Here is a 16756-nt window from a genome sequence, read left to right on the forward strand (position 1 = left end):
GATTGTTTGTTGTTTTCAAATGAAACTTCTGTGAAGAGAGTCAAAGTAGGATTTCCTCTCTGGATTTGTTTGCTTCCTTTCTTTCCACTTCTCTTTGCTCCTCTTGCCAAAACTAACGTTTCTCTATGGGTTTGGTATGCTTTATCCTCTAGCAGGACCTTTGATCTCTAAAGATTTAAGGTTTGGAATGAGCATTGGTAGGCTGCAAGTTTACCAAAACAACAACAACAACAACAATCAACTCTTAATTTCCTTAATAGCTTGCTTTTTTGAGCTTGTCATCATTCAGTAATGTGGTTTTTCTTATATAAGATCTAATTAATCAATTCAAAACAGTGTTGGGAAACTATTCGGTGACTTTGGGAAGGTATAGTTGGGTTGGAATAAGTTTTTGAGATATCCTAAGTTAACTCAGAACTCTCTTAGCATTTTTCATGTCGACCTGGCTGAGGGATCTACACGGGGCCCTGAAACAGGCAGGGACTCTCATTCTTAATTCCAGCATTAGAAAATAGAACCTATTTGATAATCATGGCATTTTCGAAAAGATGAAAAGCACTTTACTTTTGCTGAAGGCACAGAGTCTATAGTTCCTGGAATCCTAGAATTCCCTTATTCTGAAAAGGTTGTTCAGGATACTGAGTTGCCATCAATAGAATCCATTCTGGTTTATTTAATCTGGAAAGGAGTTTATTCAAGAATGTCACCTAGATCACAGACACTCCAGAAAGGTCGGAGAGTAGGCTCTGAGACAATTGAAAACAATGTCGGTCACAGCATGGGGCTTCCTGAGCAAAACTGCCTTAAATGTCAGCAGCACTGTCACTGCTGGTCCTGGGTCCAGACTATTCTATCATCACACCAATTCCTCTCCATGAAGCCAATTCCTCCAAATCAGATTCTCATGGGTGACTGGACTGGTAGAATCTACGTTATTGTAGCCCAAAAGGAGCCTGGATCTGCACGGTTTCTAGTCTCTACTCCAGGAAAATGGAACTTACAATATATTAACAAAAAGTAAAGAGGACATTGTGTATCTATATATTAGAGTACTATTTGACCATTAAAAGGAATGAAATGCTACATGCTACAACATAGATAAGATTGACAGCTTTGTGGTAGGTGAAGGAACCTGTCATATGGGACCACATATGGTATGATTTCATTAATGTGAAATGTTCATGTACTAGTTTGTTAGCGTTTCCATAGAGTGGTGGATTAAATATCAATAATAGAAATTAATTTTCTCACAGTGCTGGAGGCTAGAAGTCCAAGTTCAAGATGTCAGTGGCGTTGGTTTCCTAATGAAGACTCTCATTGGCTTGTAGACAGCCATCTTCACCCTGAGTCTTCCTGTGGTATTTCCTCATCTTTTCTTGTTTGGAGAACACCAGCCATGGTAGATTAGAGCTCACCCTCGAGAGTTCATTTTAACTTAATTACCTTTTCAAAGAATGTACCTCATCCTGAGGTACTGAGAGTTAGGACTTCAATATATGATTTTGGCAGGGGGGATGTGGAGTGGAGCAGTATGGTTCAGTCCATAACAGTATACAGTAGGTAAATCTATTATAGAGACAGAAAAGTAATAGGCTAATGTTTGTTTTGTTCTAGAAGGTAGTGGTAGAATTAGAGGATAATGGTCAAGGGGTGTGAATTCTATTTCTGGGATGATAAAAATGATCTAAAATTGATTGTGGTGGTAATGATTGCAAAATTCTGTGCATACATTAAAAAGTCATTGCATCATAGCCTTTGAATGAATTTTATGTATGTGAACCAAATCTTAATAAAGCTGCTGCCAAAAAAAAAAGAAGAGCAAGCAAAAAAGGTGAGGAGCTCAGAGTCATTAGATGAACACAAATGAAGAATGTCTACTGTAGGATCTTTTTGCCTTTTTTTACATTTAAAAAAGACAGGTTTTTTTTTTTTTAGGAAAAGGAGAAAGAAAAAGAGAGGTATCTGCATAGACACAGGCAGGTAAGAGCGCTGCATTTTGCCAGAGCAGAAAAAAAGACTATTACAGGATCTTAATGCTATTCTCAGCTTAGAAATTAAGAACAAGTCAGGAAAAAACAATCCACAGTCCCCATAGATTTGGCTGAGGTTTTTTCTCTTCTCAACCTATGTCTAAATCCCTTTGATGTGCCCAAGAGGAACACTGGCAAGGCAGTCTTGTCCCATGATGCCGATGGAGTCTTTGAGAACCGGAATGAAGAGGCTGTCACCCCACTGATGTCCCAGGTGAATGTAGCTATTGGTGGTGCCATTTTTCTTGGCCAAGGCGCCAAATGCATCCCCCAGAATCTGTATATTGTAGAGGAGGATAAACTTCCCAAAGACACAGTTTTTTTCAGCCCTGGGATATTTTTATTTCCCAATTGAATGTATTTCAAAAATGTTTAACTTAGAAAAGAGCCTCTGAAAGATTCAACAGAGCCTGTTCTGGTTGTTATTTTGACTTTTCTAGCATTTTGCCTTAATCCCCAGTTGACCCCTGTGCATTACACTTTTACTCTTCATCTCTGCAGACCTCATTCAGGTTAGTCACCTGCTTATTGTAGTTTGTGGTGTTTGGTTTTTTCCATTATGATTTTATTTGAAGTTATATTGAGTGGTTATAGACTTATGGGTTAATTATTTGATATCTTCCATGCAGTTAAGTCTAAGAAAGAAACTCTCAATCTTTAAAAAGAAAAATCAAGCTCAAAAAGAGACTATTTTCCATTCTGTTCTGTTCATGGAACTTCCCCTCATTAAAACTGTGAAAGATGAATATATGTGTTGTCTTATTAGCTGGTTGTTGATGATCATTCAAACCTTACTTGCTAATTGCTTTGATAAAAAAAGGAGCAAAAAGAAGTGAGTGGGTAACATAATCCTCTTACCTGTGCTCAAAATCGTCCAGGATTTGTTTAGTTTATTTTCCAACCTAAGGAGTACATACATGTGCCCTACTGAGGAGGTGCTCTTTTTGAATAAAGAACTTGTAGGGATTTAAGAAATATGTGAATAAGGAGTAAATGTGGGAAAATACTTGAAGAAGCAGAGATTAATGAAGAAAGATGGGGAAGGGAGGCTGGGTCAGAGGAAATTAGAGCCAGAGGGCCAGAGAGACTGTGCGGGCAACTCTGCGACACACAAACTACTTGAAAATTGAGAGGCTGGCTGGATTCCTTTAATTCATATTGACATCAGCTAAATCTTTCTAGAAAACAGTCTAGGAGCTCTTGTGGAGCAATGACACGGAATTGGCCCATGTGAGCATTTACAATGAATATCCTGATAAAACTGATGCAGAGAAGTAGAGAAGGAAGCAAACAGGCCATGTGTTCCTCAGTTACTGTGTGAAAGGGAAGGGAACGCTGCCTTCCACATCGTCACAAACATAAGTCAAAGATGGCATTGCCCCAAGAGGGCTCAGGAGAAAGCAAACACATGCAACAGACAGAAGCACAAAAGTGGCTCCAACTGCATCTTGCAAATGTTACTTCTCCAGTCCTAGTGGATCTACTTCTTATTGTGTCTGGATTCAGAGCCAAAGATCTTAGACGCTCCAGTCATGACTGGTCATCCATGCTTCTTCCCATTTATCCATCCATCCATCCATCCATCCATCCATCCATCCATCCGTCCATCCATCCATCCATTCATCCACTGAATCCTTGTGTATTAGGTAACAGTCCTTGCTTCTGACTTCTGACTTTTGATTGGGAATACACACACACACACACACACACACACACACACACACACACGTACAGGCTTTTATTTTGCAGTGACTGTCTAATAATAAAAATCAAATTTCTCCATAAGTGCCAAGAGAGTATTTTTATATCAGGAAAATATTCAGTGACAAGGACAATATGACCACCTCTGCTAATTGTCCTACAAAGTAAACACTCTTACTTTCTTAATTAACTTCCCCATTCTCCAGGAAATGAAGCCTCCCTTCCTAACAGAACCATTCACTTCCATTTGTTTGGTGTCTGGAACAATATTTTAATGACTAGTTATTCCTTCAAAATCTCTCCTCTAAATTTAAATGATAAATATCATAGATTTGTCCTCTTATAAGCATCATCTCCAACTCAAATCATAGTCCTTCAGCCATAGACCAGAACCCCACACTTGGGTGGGATGTCCTGAAGAAAGGCCACCTTGAGCCTCTGCCCACCCCAAGGTATCATCTCTGTGAGAAGCAATCTTACTCTCACTTGTGACGTCAGCATATTTCCTTGCACTCCCTTCTTTGGGGGAGGTGGGAACATGAGGCCATTTTGAAGTCCTGTTTTGAGGAAGAGAGAAGCTTGGTAATGTTCATCAGGATGGGTTGAGGAGAAGGGCAGCGGTTCCCTGAGTAGCACATTTGCCAGGGTTTTCCATTCACCTCTCTCCTGGAACCCACAGGTGGTGAACAAAGTAGTCTGGGAAAGGAGAAACTTTTTCATTACAAAAAAAAAAAAAAAAAAAAAACCCTCTGTAATTGTGAGGAAAAGAAGTTAATGTTTGGGGAGAAGCAATTTTAGAATTGCACTTTGTATATTTGCCTAATATAAAAATGCTTTATAATGGCGGATAAAGACAGGGCTTGAAGTTCTCATGAAAAAGTCACATTATGTTACTTAAAAGACTATAAGTGGAGCCCAACTGAGAGTCTCTGCAGAGAAACAAATCCCCACAGTGAGGTGTGTTTCATTTCAGAAATTTGGGAGGAGAAATCTGAGTAGGAAGCAGAAGCCCCCTCACCTTTCCTACTGGCGTAATCAGAACCACTGTCTTTCCTTCCTTCCCAGGAGCCTGCAATCACTGGAGAGGAAAGCCAGAGGCAATCGGGGAAAGTCTGCAGAGCCCAAGCTGCCCAGCCCCACAGGTGACCCAGGGCCTGGTGCCAAATGATTCCTGTTGGGGGCAGGGGCTTCCAGAAGAAAATGGGGAAAGTGGAGGCATTGTGAGGGCATAGAGTCAGAAGTAGAGGTCTGAGGAAGGGAAGAAAAAGAATTAAGAAGAGAGGGCACACCCCTGAAGGCACCCCTGGAAGGCCCGGGAAATAAAGGGCGCAACTTCTGTGCAAAAGAAAGAGCTGGACCAGGCCACACCTGACCACCTCTCCTTGGTGAGCACAGCTTTGAGAGAGATATGGCAGAAGGCCTTCAGTGAAAATGGTCTTAACTCCTCTAAATTCAGGTACCCGTGGGTTGGAGAAGCAGAGAAAGAAGGACGGAAAGAAAGGAGGGTCTCTTATGACCCTTGGTCAGCTGGCTGGCACAGGGTCAGTTTCTTAGAAGAGCTGAGATGGTATAAGATGGGTGAGGGGATAGGGGAGCAGGGTTACAAGGCAGAACCTTGGCAGCAAGAGCCAAAAGCTCTAAGTCACCAAATCAAAAACTAGTGGATGGTATTGCGTCTGTGCATTGCTTTTAAAAAATACATTGTGTGGTGGAGGAAGAGACAGACAGCTTGCCTCATGGTGTCAGCATTGGCTGTTCCAAAACAAGCGATACATAAACATCATTTTAACTGTGTATAGTGAAGGACTCCAGGAAAGTTGCTGGTGAGCAAGGAAATGATAAATGGTAATAAATTCTCATTAATTTGCTAGGCATAAAATATTACTAAGGCCTCTGTGCATAATGCTCTGCCTTTGCTGACTTATTTTAATAAATGTCAACTTACTTATACTAAATTTTATAGATTCACATTTTGTGACCTCCGTTTCCCAATTGTATTTTTCTCATAAGGTCACGTGTTTCTCAATTAGAAATTCTTCCATCATAAAAGATTTTACAAACTTAATCTCTGTGGCTGGTATGAACTAAATATAATATGGTCACATTGTGCAGCCCTTCTGCTACCTGACAATACGTGGGAGAGGTGGGAGGCACTACAGGAGGATGACAATGTGCTGCCTACATTCCATCTTATTTAATTCCTCCAACAACATGGTGGTGTTATTCCCATTTTACAGATGTGAAACTGAGGCAGAATGTGGATGAGTTGCTCAAAGTTTCACAACTAATAAATAGCAGGGAGGGGACTCAAGACTCAGACTCCGAACTGAAAGCTCATGCATGCTGCTCACCATTGGGGAAGGGATTGAAGGCGTGCAAGGCTGGCAGTGGCCCTTCAAGCAGGGGTGAGAACTGGATGTAGAAAGGAGAAAGGGAGAGGTTCAAAAGGGCTGGGGCAGAGAGTCAGGACATAGGTGGAACTCAGGAAAGACCTATCTGCTTGGGACTCAGATTCATACTGAGCCACAGCAAGAGCTGAGACTAGAAAGCCAGATGGGGCCCAGCGGGGAAGCCCTTGAAATCAGGATGAGGAGTCTGCACGTGATTCATCCTGAGAGAGAGAGGCGTTGGGGTTCCAGTGTTAAATCTTGTGATGCAACCTGTTCATCTCATTTAATCACCTTTTAGGCCATTTGCAAAGTGCTTATTTCTGGCAACAGTGATGTTGGCAGGCAGGCAGGAGGCATGGGCGTGGAGGGAGACAGGACAGGCAAGAGATAGGCTAGAAGGACTGGTGCTTCAATGGACAATATTTGCCAGACTAAAGGAAAATATTTTAACAGCCTTACTCCCGCTTGTAAACTGGTTGTCTATTTTGATTCTTCTGGGAGGTAAGGCCCTTCTAATACTGGAAAAGGAGAAATGGAAGGCAAATGGATGACTGGATTCCTTCACTCCTGCAGAAACCCTCACTTGGGTTCTACTGGGAGCAGACGAGGCAATGCTGCAGTGAGGCTCAATGGTTTCATCTGCAGCTGCCTCTGATCGAGAACTCACTGTCCCACCTCGCAGGAGGTGAGCCCCTTGAGTGGACCTGCCCGTGGTGAGCCCTGGCTCAGAGGAGCATTGTGGGGGGTGGTAGGGGTGCAGAGACTGATGGATTTTATAAAGAACTTCTGTGCCAGACACTTTTAGATATGGCATATCATTGGCTCCCCCAACAACGCTATGAAGTAGTGACTCCTCAATTATAACTGTGGAAATAGGCAGAGAGATGACACCCAAGGTATACAATTGGAAAGCAAAGAAAGAAGGGGTTTGAGTCTTGTATTTTCTAACTCAAGCACTATAAGTCCCCTTACTATGAACTGTAGGCTAAAAACAAACAAATTAAGCAGGAGAGCCCGGGGAAGGGGAGGCAAAGGGAGTGTAGTGATGGAATTATAAAGAGAATAACAGAAGAAAGCTAACAGGTTTGCATTGTAGTTTAGATGCACGCTCGGTTTGGACCTGAAATCAACAATCCCAATGGGTTGGTCAGCATTAAGCTGGGGCTGCTGAATGCACTGCTTTCCTCTAGAGTTTGAGCTTTCTAGAAAGAATCTTTCTCTTAATCTCTCCTTTCCTTCTCCATGGGGCTCCAAGTGAAACTGAAGGAGTATGCTGGATTGCTGCTTCCAAGGTCTTACTCCTGGGTGATTTATGTCTATGACTTCATTGTGAAAACAAAACTATTTCCCTCAACCTGTCAGGGGGCAAAATTAGAAGAATGTGAAGTTTATTTTTGATGACACATGTGGCTTATAATAGAGCATCTTTTATCAATGGGGTGATATGTAGCTAAAATATAAAGGCAAGGGATTAAATAACACCAAGAGCGAAACAAAACAAAAATAAGAGATCCTGTTACTTCTACTACCCCCCTCATCCCCCCGCCCCGGCCCCAGCTCCAGAAGAGGCAAACAAAGGGTAATGTTGGGAGTAAAATATGATACATTTTTGTCTATCTTTTCTGCATTAAGATATAAGTAAGCCATTCTGCACATAGTTGGTTTTGTATCAATTCGTGTGGGGTTGGTTTCCTTGTTGCTATGAAAATATCTCAAGACATGCATGACTGGTCTTCACAGAATGATGCTGATTCCTGAACTAGTGCAGATAATTACACATCAATGTGGATTACACAAAGACTAACTTTGATCCTGGTCTATGCCTATCAGGATGGTGGAGGATTCAGCTCAGAGGTCGGGTGGGTGGATGGCTTCAGCCAGTGCCTAGGGCCTGCAGTGTGAAGTCGGTGACACAACAGGAGTAACAGAGTTGTTGACTGACAGCTAGGCAGCCTGAGTGTGGCAGGGCTCAGGGCCTACCTAATTCGAGGCCCATGCAAGACGCAGATCCAGATGGCGGGCAGTCATGTGATCAGATCAATCAGAGAAGGTTCTAGAACTGATGAATGCCCCATGCAAACTAGTGGGTTTTCCAAGACCTAGTACCTAGAACTATCTATCTGACTTTTAAGAACAAGGGCCATATTTTATCTATCATTCCATTCCCCCAATATTTATCATACACCCTTACTCTAGAACAATGGTTATAAAGGGTTGGTTGGACATATAAACTCTCATCACTTTTTATACTCCTGAGCATCAGGTCTATGTGATCAAAAAGGAAAGAGAAAAAAAAAAAAAGGAATTCCAATGAGAAAACGTGGCCTCCTACCCTCATTAGGTCACAAAATTGTCGAAGCTCATGAGCCCTCCGTTTGCACGGATAAAATCAGCAAATCTGTGTCTAGCTGGAGTTGAGGGTTATTACTGAGACCTAGACTTTTCTTTCAACAGGGTACTCTGTTCTAGGAGAGTTAATAATCACTCCACTAAAAGATTCAAATCCATTTTGGAAGCACACCTGAGCAGCACATGCTAGAGTTAGTGTGCGATGAAGTTGATGGGCCAGATACCGACCAAAGGTAAAACAAGTGCCTAAATCATCACCTGTTTTTGCCTTTCCTCTGAGCTTCTGCAGTATTTCACATGCTTTTCCATTAGTCCTTATCATAGTTGTTTTAATTATTTGATGCCTGACTGTCAATTCTGCATGTATAGAAAGCAAGCATAGTTCCAGGCTTACAGTAGAACATCAGTAACGTGTTGTTGATGTGTAAAAAAATAATGAATTGATGGCTTTATGATAAAACTGGATAGGAAGTCAAAGCATCCCCATTTCAATAAGTTCAGTGTAGTCTTTTCTTTATAGGGGGTGTTTCGCAATAATCTTTCTACATCCATTAAATCTTAGCTTAATGCGTGAATTCAGGTTGGATTGGCATTTTATTGTGTTATGGTTTTCCAGTACTGTGACAGCCACGCTGCTCACAACTTCCTTCAAGAAAGAATTTGACATTCATCTGTGTGAAGTGCGATTAGTAGGCAGCCTCCATCTGCAAGGCCTTCAGAATCTACCCACATCACTGGAGCTGATTTCATGCTGTGCTGGAGCCCCAGGCAATGACTGAGTCCCTGGGAGGGGGGTCACTAAGACATGGCCATCGCTGTCCAATATGAAACTCCTCTAATGCACAAGTCTTTGTTTTGAAGTTTCCATTGGCTTGGCCTGAATCTTTCCTTGACCAATTTTGCTTCCTCCCTGCCCACCCCTTTCATCTCAGGTATCAAATATGTCTCACAGGGTTTGTTTTTGCTCAGTTTTGCCTGTTACCATAAGGGGAGGCTGGGGTGGAGGGGGTGTAGAGCAAAGTGGGGAGAGTGTCCAGTAGACTAGAGCGGAAGAAGTGCTTTGATGATGGGTGTGGTAACATATATCTGAAGAGGTGGAACTTCCACCCCTAAATCATACATATATGGTATTGTAAACCAATGTTACCTCAATAAAAAGTAATACAATTGAAAAACAACAGCAAATTCTTTCTCACAGACTGAAGACTTTCCTTGCCAATACAGCCTTCTCCTCCTTTATCTTTTGCAGACTTCACTTTCTAATAAATCTCTTATGCCATTCTCCATGTCGGTCTGCTTCCCAGAGGATCTCAACTGACACAGCCACACAATACCTCCTCAGATTTATTTTATTAACTTGAATGGATAGTGTCTCCCGAAAACTGTGGCCGTATGAAAAGGGTCCTCCCCACCCCAAAGAAAGTCACTTGTCATCAAACAATAAAGCCTATTTCAAATAGCGTTCTGGATCCTTGCATTGGTCATGCAAAAATGCCATCCCACGGAGGTGGCTAGACTGGAGAATGGGGTATTCTCAGTCAGCGCCCACACAGGGCTCTCTGACCAGTCTTTTCAAGCTTCGAAAAACAGCCCGAAGGAAACCTGAGTGCTTCTCTGGGGCTGAGGAGGGGCCCTGACCTTGTTGGGAGGTGATAATGAGAGCAATCAAGTTTGAATGGGGTGCGTGAGGGCTCTCAAATGGAGCCCTTGAGAAGTCTAGTGCTTTTCTTCCACTTGGCATTTGGCATTTTTGGCACAAGATATGTTAAAGCCTGGAATGAGGTTATCAGAAGCCATTTGTTTTGCCAAAGAATCAACTACTGCTTCAAGTCTCATATTCCCTCATCTCCTATTGGCTTCTGCCTTGTCAGGGAGACTGCTCTCATGTGGCTCCTGGTGGGCCCCCCGGTAGCCAACAGTGAGACTGGTGGAAATTGAGTGAAAGATGTTGCCAAGAAAACCAAACAACCTGAGTCCCATTATGGATCCACTTGCTGCTTGCAAATTGGCATTCTCACAGACTGCTGGAACCCTTCTCCTTAATATGAGACATATCAGCTAGAAAGCAGACAGAGAAGTTCTGTTATTATGTAAAGCCTCCATACTGGTCATTGAAAATGTCTATTCTTTCAGCGGTGACTTTGTGTGCTACATTATCTATGCTACATTATATTCAGCCACTTCAATGATTCATCAACTACATGGGCTTTTGGGTATGTGTCTGAGTAACTCTAGTTAATTTAGTATATTTTTATGTACTGTCTAGGAATTAGATGTAACTGGAAAAGCCATACAGAATAACATCTAACTGAAGCCAGGAAACTCCTCATAAAAGGAGACACACCTTAAGCAATCATTAGGTTCAAAATCAACCTGTAGAGTGAAATCAAGTGCTAATATTAGCTTTGAAAATGCCAATATGAGAGGCAGGTGAGAACTGAGGCTTGGGGAGGTGGGTGGGGGAGGAAATAGTCCTATGTTTCTGTACTCACTCTCACCCCAGGGCATAAACAGCTTTATAAGTGGGTAGCAGAGAGACCTATCTATACTATTTCATAATTTTTTCTCATCAAAGTTATAAGCTTTATGTTTTATTAAATCAAACTATTTTATCAGATTTTTTACAAAAATGATCAATTCTCCCATCTTTTCTTTCCCCAGAGACAATGGTTTTCCACTCAAATAACTGACTCCATATTGAACTTTAAATAACACACTTGTATTGCCACTTCTTGATTTCTCATTTTTAGGTATTATCTGTTGACTTATTACTATGGAAAATAGAATTTTGTTCTTTTTCACCTCCCCTACACACACATATAAAACACACACACACAGAGTTCTGCCATCCTCCCATTGCAGTTATATTATAATTTTGGTTAGATCAAAATTCAGTGTTTACATTTGTATGACTATGTAAAAAGTATTCACTAGTAAGCCATATAGTAAATCTGCTAGTCTCTGTTATTGAAGAACATGGAAAACTCGAAACCAAATTTTGTGACTCCAACTGATTTTTCTTTTGCCATCAGCATCAGGTATTTTGCTTTGGTTTTTGTTTTTCACAAATTTTTCTGCAATCAGCTTGCAAAACAGACTCTCTCAGCACGGAGCAGCTCTGCTAGGTGGCACTCCCTGATCGATCACTGAAACTTCCCTGCCCCTTTACATATCACCCCAAGGGCCCAACTCTGCCACCTTCATCTGCACAGTATAGATCTAATTTTTCTTTCCCTTGTGAGGTGTTGAATTTTGTATGCAGTTGTCACGGAGTATGGATGAAGGGCAGGGATGAAAAAGTTAAAATCTCAGAGTCTAGGATGTTGAATGAGTGCTGAAGTTGTCCTTAGTGATGGCAGGTAGGATGTCAGTGAGATACGAAATTCTTAAAGAAAGACAGTTATAACTGATGAGAGGTTGGTGGGTGACAGCAACCAAGCAGGGCAGAGAACATGGTGCAGCAAGATGCTCAAAAGAGTCAGAGATTTTGCCTATGGAAGGAAGACAGATATAAAACAAAAAGACCAGAGAGGCTGTCCCTGCCCCTGAGCTCAGAGAATGTGGCCTCTCAGGGAATTTGGTCCAGATATCAGGACAAGCAAGTGGAGGGAACACTTATTTAGGTAGAAGATATGGAAGAGTCCTTTCAAATGGGATGAAGTTGAATTAAGGTGGAAAAAATTGGGGTGAGATTAAATGAGAAAAAGTGAGCTCAGAACAATTCAAGGATATGTATGTATGCGACCTTGAGTCCATTTAAAAACACTCAATTCCTCCACTCAGACCTACTGCCCAGGCAGTAAAGAACAATGGCTCGTGTCCTTTTCTCCAAAGGAAGCGCGCCCGTGGGAAGCCTGTGTCCTCACCTGTAGCGTGCCCTGGCTTGCCACCTGGCCCACAGGGTTTTTTTTCTTGTCCATCACTGCCAAAGGCACTGGGTGAAGGATTTGGTCTGAAGCCAAAGCAAATAGCAGCTGAGAGACACACAACAGTTGGCGTCTGGCTCAGATGCTCTGGCGCCTTCCTAGACAACCCCGTCCCTTTCCCCCAAAGAAGTCTGCCTGGCTTGATGAACTGCAACTAACATTTGTGCAGTGCACAAATTACCAGACCCTTCCACATGCAGTTTCTCATTCCATCCTCCCTACCACACTAGTCATTTTATGATCCCATTTTACAGATGAAGACACCCCCAGTTCCATACCTTACACTTGAGTGAAAGCAGACAAGCCATTAATTCTCCCTGATCACCAGCTTTCTGGGGTACCCATTTGCCCCTCCACAAAAGATCAGGCCGTTCATTAAGGGTGAGAGGAATATTTATCAATAAGGGTGCAGCTTCGATGACTGTGCTAGATTATAAGGATGTCCCTGGTAATTTTTTCCATGTCTAGGAGCATGCTTCTTTGCAAAGTGAATTTGTCAGCCCCACCAAGTGGAGTCTCTTTGACTCCCCACTCTCTTGAATCTGGACTGACCCTGTGACTTGTTTTGTTCACTGGGATGAGTCAGAAATGACCTTAGGCCTTGAGTGTCTACTCTCACCTTCCTGAGACGCCTGTGTAGGATTCCCAGGCTGGTCTCTTAAGGTTGAGCAACCACATGGAGAAAGAATCCTGATCATCCCAGTAGTTCTAGCCATCTCCACTAGGCCAGCTGCACTAGTCAGTCCCCTAGTCAGCATTTGCCCTGCTCCCCATCCCCTCTTCTGTCAACTACATACATAAACCCAGATCAACCTGCCAAGGTGCTGCCCCATTGAGCCTGGTCCAAATTACAGTTATAGGCAAATGCATGATCATGGTTTTAGGTTACTAAGTTTGGGGGTGGACTGTTGTGCAGAAACAGATACCTGATGTATGACAAATCTAAGATAGTAGGAAAATGCCAGATACTGACAGGCACAGAAGCAACTCAATGTATTATCTCTCTCCTTCAAATGTTGGTTGGGGCTCCTTTTGACAAAAGATAGAATTATGAACCTGAGGAATTTGTGAATCCCTAATGTAATTCTTTGGACAACGAGCTAAGGAATGATCTACATCCAGGGGTCTCAAATTCAGTCTCATTGTTTCCTGCCTCATGTTTATGACTAAGAAAGGGGCAGGGCACACATGTCTGATAGAGGGTCATGGGATTCTTCCCAGCATGTCAGAAGTCCACAGTCAAATTTGAGACCCCACCTCTCAGGCCTTGACTCCCACCAATCCCTGTGGCCACACAGAGAGAGAGTGTTCACCTCATTATTGCCTGCTCAGCTCCACAGAGACTTCTGAATTGTTCTGAAGCAGATGATTCTTAGAAAAGGGGGTAGAGACATAGGGAGGAAGGAAACAAGACACTTCAGAGTAAGCTGAACAGATTACTCCAGGCCCAACCCTACCTGGGTCCACTTTCCTGGATCAACTTTCCTCTGGGTCAACATTTCATAGGGACTTGGACTCAGGGCTGCAAGGACCCCTCTAGAACTTCACGACCAGATGGAAAAGCCCAAAGTAGAGTTTGCCTCCGAGCAGAGAAAGCCACAGGGTACTTGTCCGGCCACTGGTCCTCATCCTGGACCGAGGGTGCTCATGGACCAAGGAGATAACCTAACTGGAAACCAGATGACATTTTCCACACGGGTCTAAAATTAGACAGACTTTAGAAAAATCACTCATGGCAAATGGGAAAATGCTAGTAAAATATTCACATGGTTACTGCTTTGTCTTTGAGTAAAGTGCGGTTAATAATGTGAGTCACAAGTCACCTATTTTGCAATCTGGGTGCTGGGTGCTGAGTGGCTTTAAGGCTCCTCCCTCTGCTTCTTAGCCCAGAACTGGTGGCACTGTTCCTAACACAGGAGGATCCGTTTTTATCAGGTCTCTTTCAACCTCCCTTCTTGTTCTTTTTGCCAATAGCAGAAATGAGGTCAAGGAGTCAGGCAAGGCAAAAATGGCTGTTTGAATTATGAGTTCTGTTTCTCTGCACAATCCCACTGCCCCTGTGGGTGATAGGAGAAAGGGGGGGCACAGCTTTTGGAGCTGGACTGCACTCTCAATGGTGGGTGTTTAAAGCTATGGTAGCAACACTCAGGGAGGCTCAGAGGGGACTCAGGAGGAAAGCACAGCCTGCTGGGAAGGACTCCAGGAATAAGGCAATCTGGCCCTGGCCTTGACCTGCTGCATGAATTGTGCAGGTGAATTAAATGAACATTTTTGTGGCATGTCACAATTTATAATATGCTTTCAAGAGTACTTTTGAATGAATCCTCCCAAACCCACAGGGACACACGTGATAGATGATGTTATTATTCCTAATGAAGAGATGAAAAGTTGAGGTTCAAAGAGGCAAAGCCACTTGCCCAGAAGTAATCACAAATAGAACCAGAGTGTGTCTCCTCCAACTCTTTTGCTCACCCTACCCCCGCTTTGCCAAGTCTGTGTTCACATTCCATCATCACTGAAATAATGACAATATTACTGGGCACTCTGTGTGAGGTAAGACTGTTACCTGTGTTATCTCATATAATCCTTAAAATAACCTGTGGGCAGCACCATTGTTATCCCTCTTTTGCAGATGAGAGAACTAGGGATTACAGACATCAGAAGCCTGCCCAGCCAAAGTCTACACTGAGTCACCTGGCTCTATAATGTTCCCATCAGTAATTGGAATGATTTTCCCCACCCAGCTACCTCACCAGGTAATTCCAAAGACAAAATTAGACAGTAGATGTGAAAACACTTTTTGAAGTTAAATATGTGTGACCTAAGTATAAGGAATAGTAAAAAAATCTCTATTCCTGTACATCTTAGACTATAAAATGTCCTAACTAGATGATGTTATTATTCCTAATGAAGACATGAAAAGTTGAGGTTCAGAGAGGCAAAGCCACTTGCAAATAAACACCACCAAAAATCTCTACCATATAAAGTAGCAGAGATGGCTATATATGGAAGCCACAAGGGGAGGAGGCTGGAGCCCAGAAGCACCAATCCTGGAGGACTTCCTGAAAGAGGAGAGTCTGGCACCAAAGCAGACACAGAATATAAAAGAGGAGAGGCATTCCAAGCAGAACTACAGGATGAGAGGGTTGGACTGCCTTGTGTGTTAGAGGGTGGGGGGCTAAGTGAAGTGTGGTGTCAGGAAGGAGGCTGGGAAGAGATGGAGATTTCGATAGAAGTGAGTGGGACCGGGCAATAGCACTGAGCATAGCCATAGCACTGAGCATATGTGTGTGTGTGACAACCAGGGTCACTTGCCCCCACTCTGCAGTGTCATGCACCTTTTCCCACATTATCCTAAATATGGACCACAGCTCACCTTCCACTGAACACTTCTTTTGACCACAATCTTCCATCCGCCACAGAATCAAAATACACTTCGATCTTGGCGCAGACTCTCAGTCTCACTTGTGGGCCTTTTCCATGGACTTTTATGTCTCTGTTTATCTTGTGTGTTTCGTGAGTGGTGCAGACCTTTAAAGGAAATGCATCAGCATGGGCCTGTCATTATGGCCCTTTGCTGGCTGCGGGCAGCACTCACCAAGCTCCTTGCAAAGGGGGAGCCTGGGTTTTTAATTTGCTGTGACGGGAGATAATTGTTGCTTGAGTGTCCACCTCTGAAAATAAATCAGGGTGGTGCTTCCCGGCTGGGAATCCACAGAGGCAAGCTCACCCTTGTGGCTTGGACCACAGGAAGCTTAGAAGGGCTGGAGCAACTGGTCTCAAAACCCCTCACTCCCTTTCCTTTTCTGGATTTCAAAATATATAATTCCTGTTTTCTTTAAATGCTCAAGATGGTAAAGTTAAGAAAATTCAGGGAGACATTCTGACAATACATTCAAGAGTTCTAGAGGGAAATCTGTGAAATTTTAGACTCTGGAGATACTAAAGCCTCTACTCTGGCCTTATCCCCAGTGCAATTACAGCTGCATTCAAGTTCAAGCGCATCATGGCCTGTTCCCCAGGGCGATATTCCATGGTCTTCCTTCTTTTTTTTTTTATAACATGACATCATGCAGAGAAATGTCTGGTCAAGGTCCCACCAATCAAAGCACTTTGAAGTTAGGGCATGGGTTTTTGAATAAAGGCAAGATACTTCTTATGTATAAAATGAGGTAGTAAGACTCTTCTCATCTATAAAACTGTGGGCTCTGCTGATAGACTTTTTCTCGCAATAGCTGAGCTAACTGTAAGGTATTGTGATGTCCAAGCAGGACACGCAAGTTCAGATGGTATAAAAATGTCTGAGAATTGGACATTCTAGCTATGGTTTAGGACTAAAATAATGCAGTAGAAGAACTCA

At 42.8% G+C, this 16756-nt stretch overlaps 1 long non-coding RNA gene across 1 annotated transcript; it reads left to right on the top strand.

The window, feature by feature from the left end:
* The first annotated feature begins 4817 nt into the window (after window positions 1–4817).
* On the top strand, window positions 4818–9909 carry LOC129146957 (uncharacterized). The gene is made up of 3 exons (XR_008554373.1): window positions 4818–4873; window positions 8576–8703; window positions 9720–9909. It is a non-coding gene; the product is annotated as an uncharacterized LOC129146957 (long non-coding RNA).
* The last annotated feature ends 6847 nt before the right edge of the window (window positions 9910–16756 follow it).

The sequence above is a fragment of the Talpa occidentalis genome, unplaced genomic scaffold (genome assembly GCF_014898055.3).
Source record: "Talpa occidentalis isolate TD23 unplaced genomic scaffold, MPIMG_talOcc4v2.1 talOcc4.5, whole genome shotgun sequence".
NCBI lineage: Eukaryota > Metazoa > Chordata > Mammalia > Eulipotyphla > Talpidae > Talpa > Talpa occidentalis.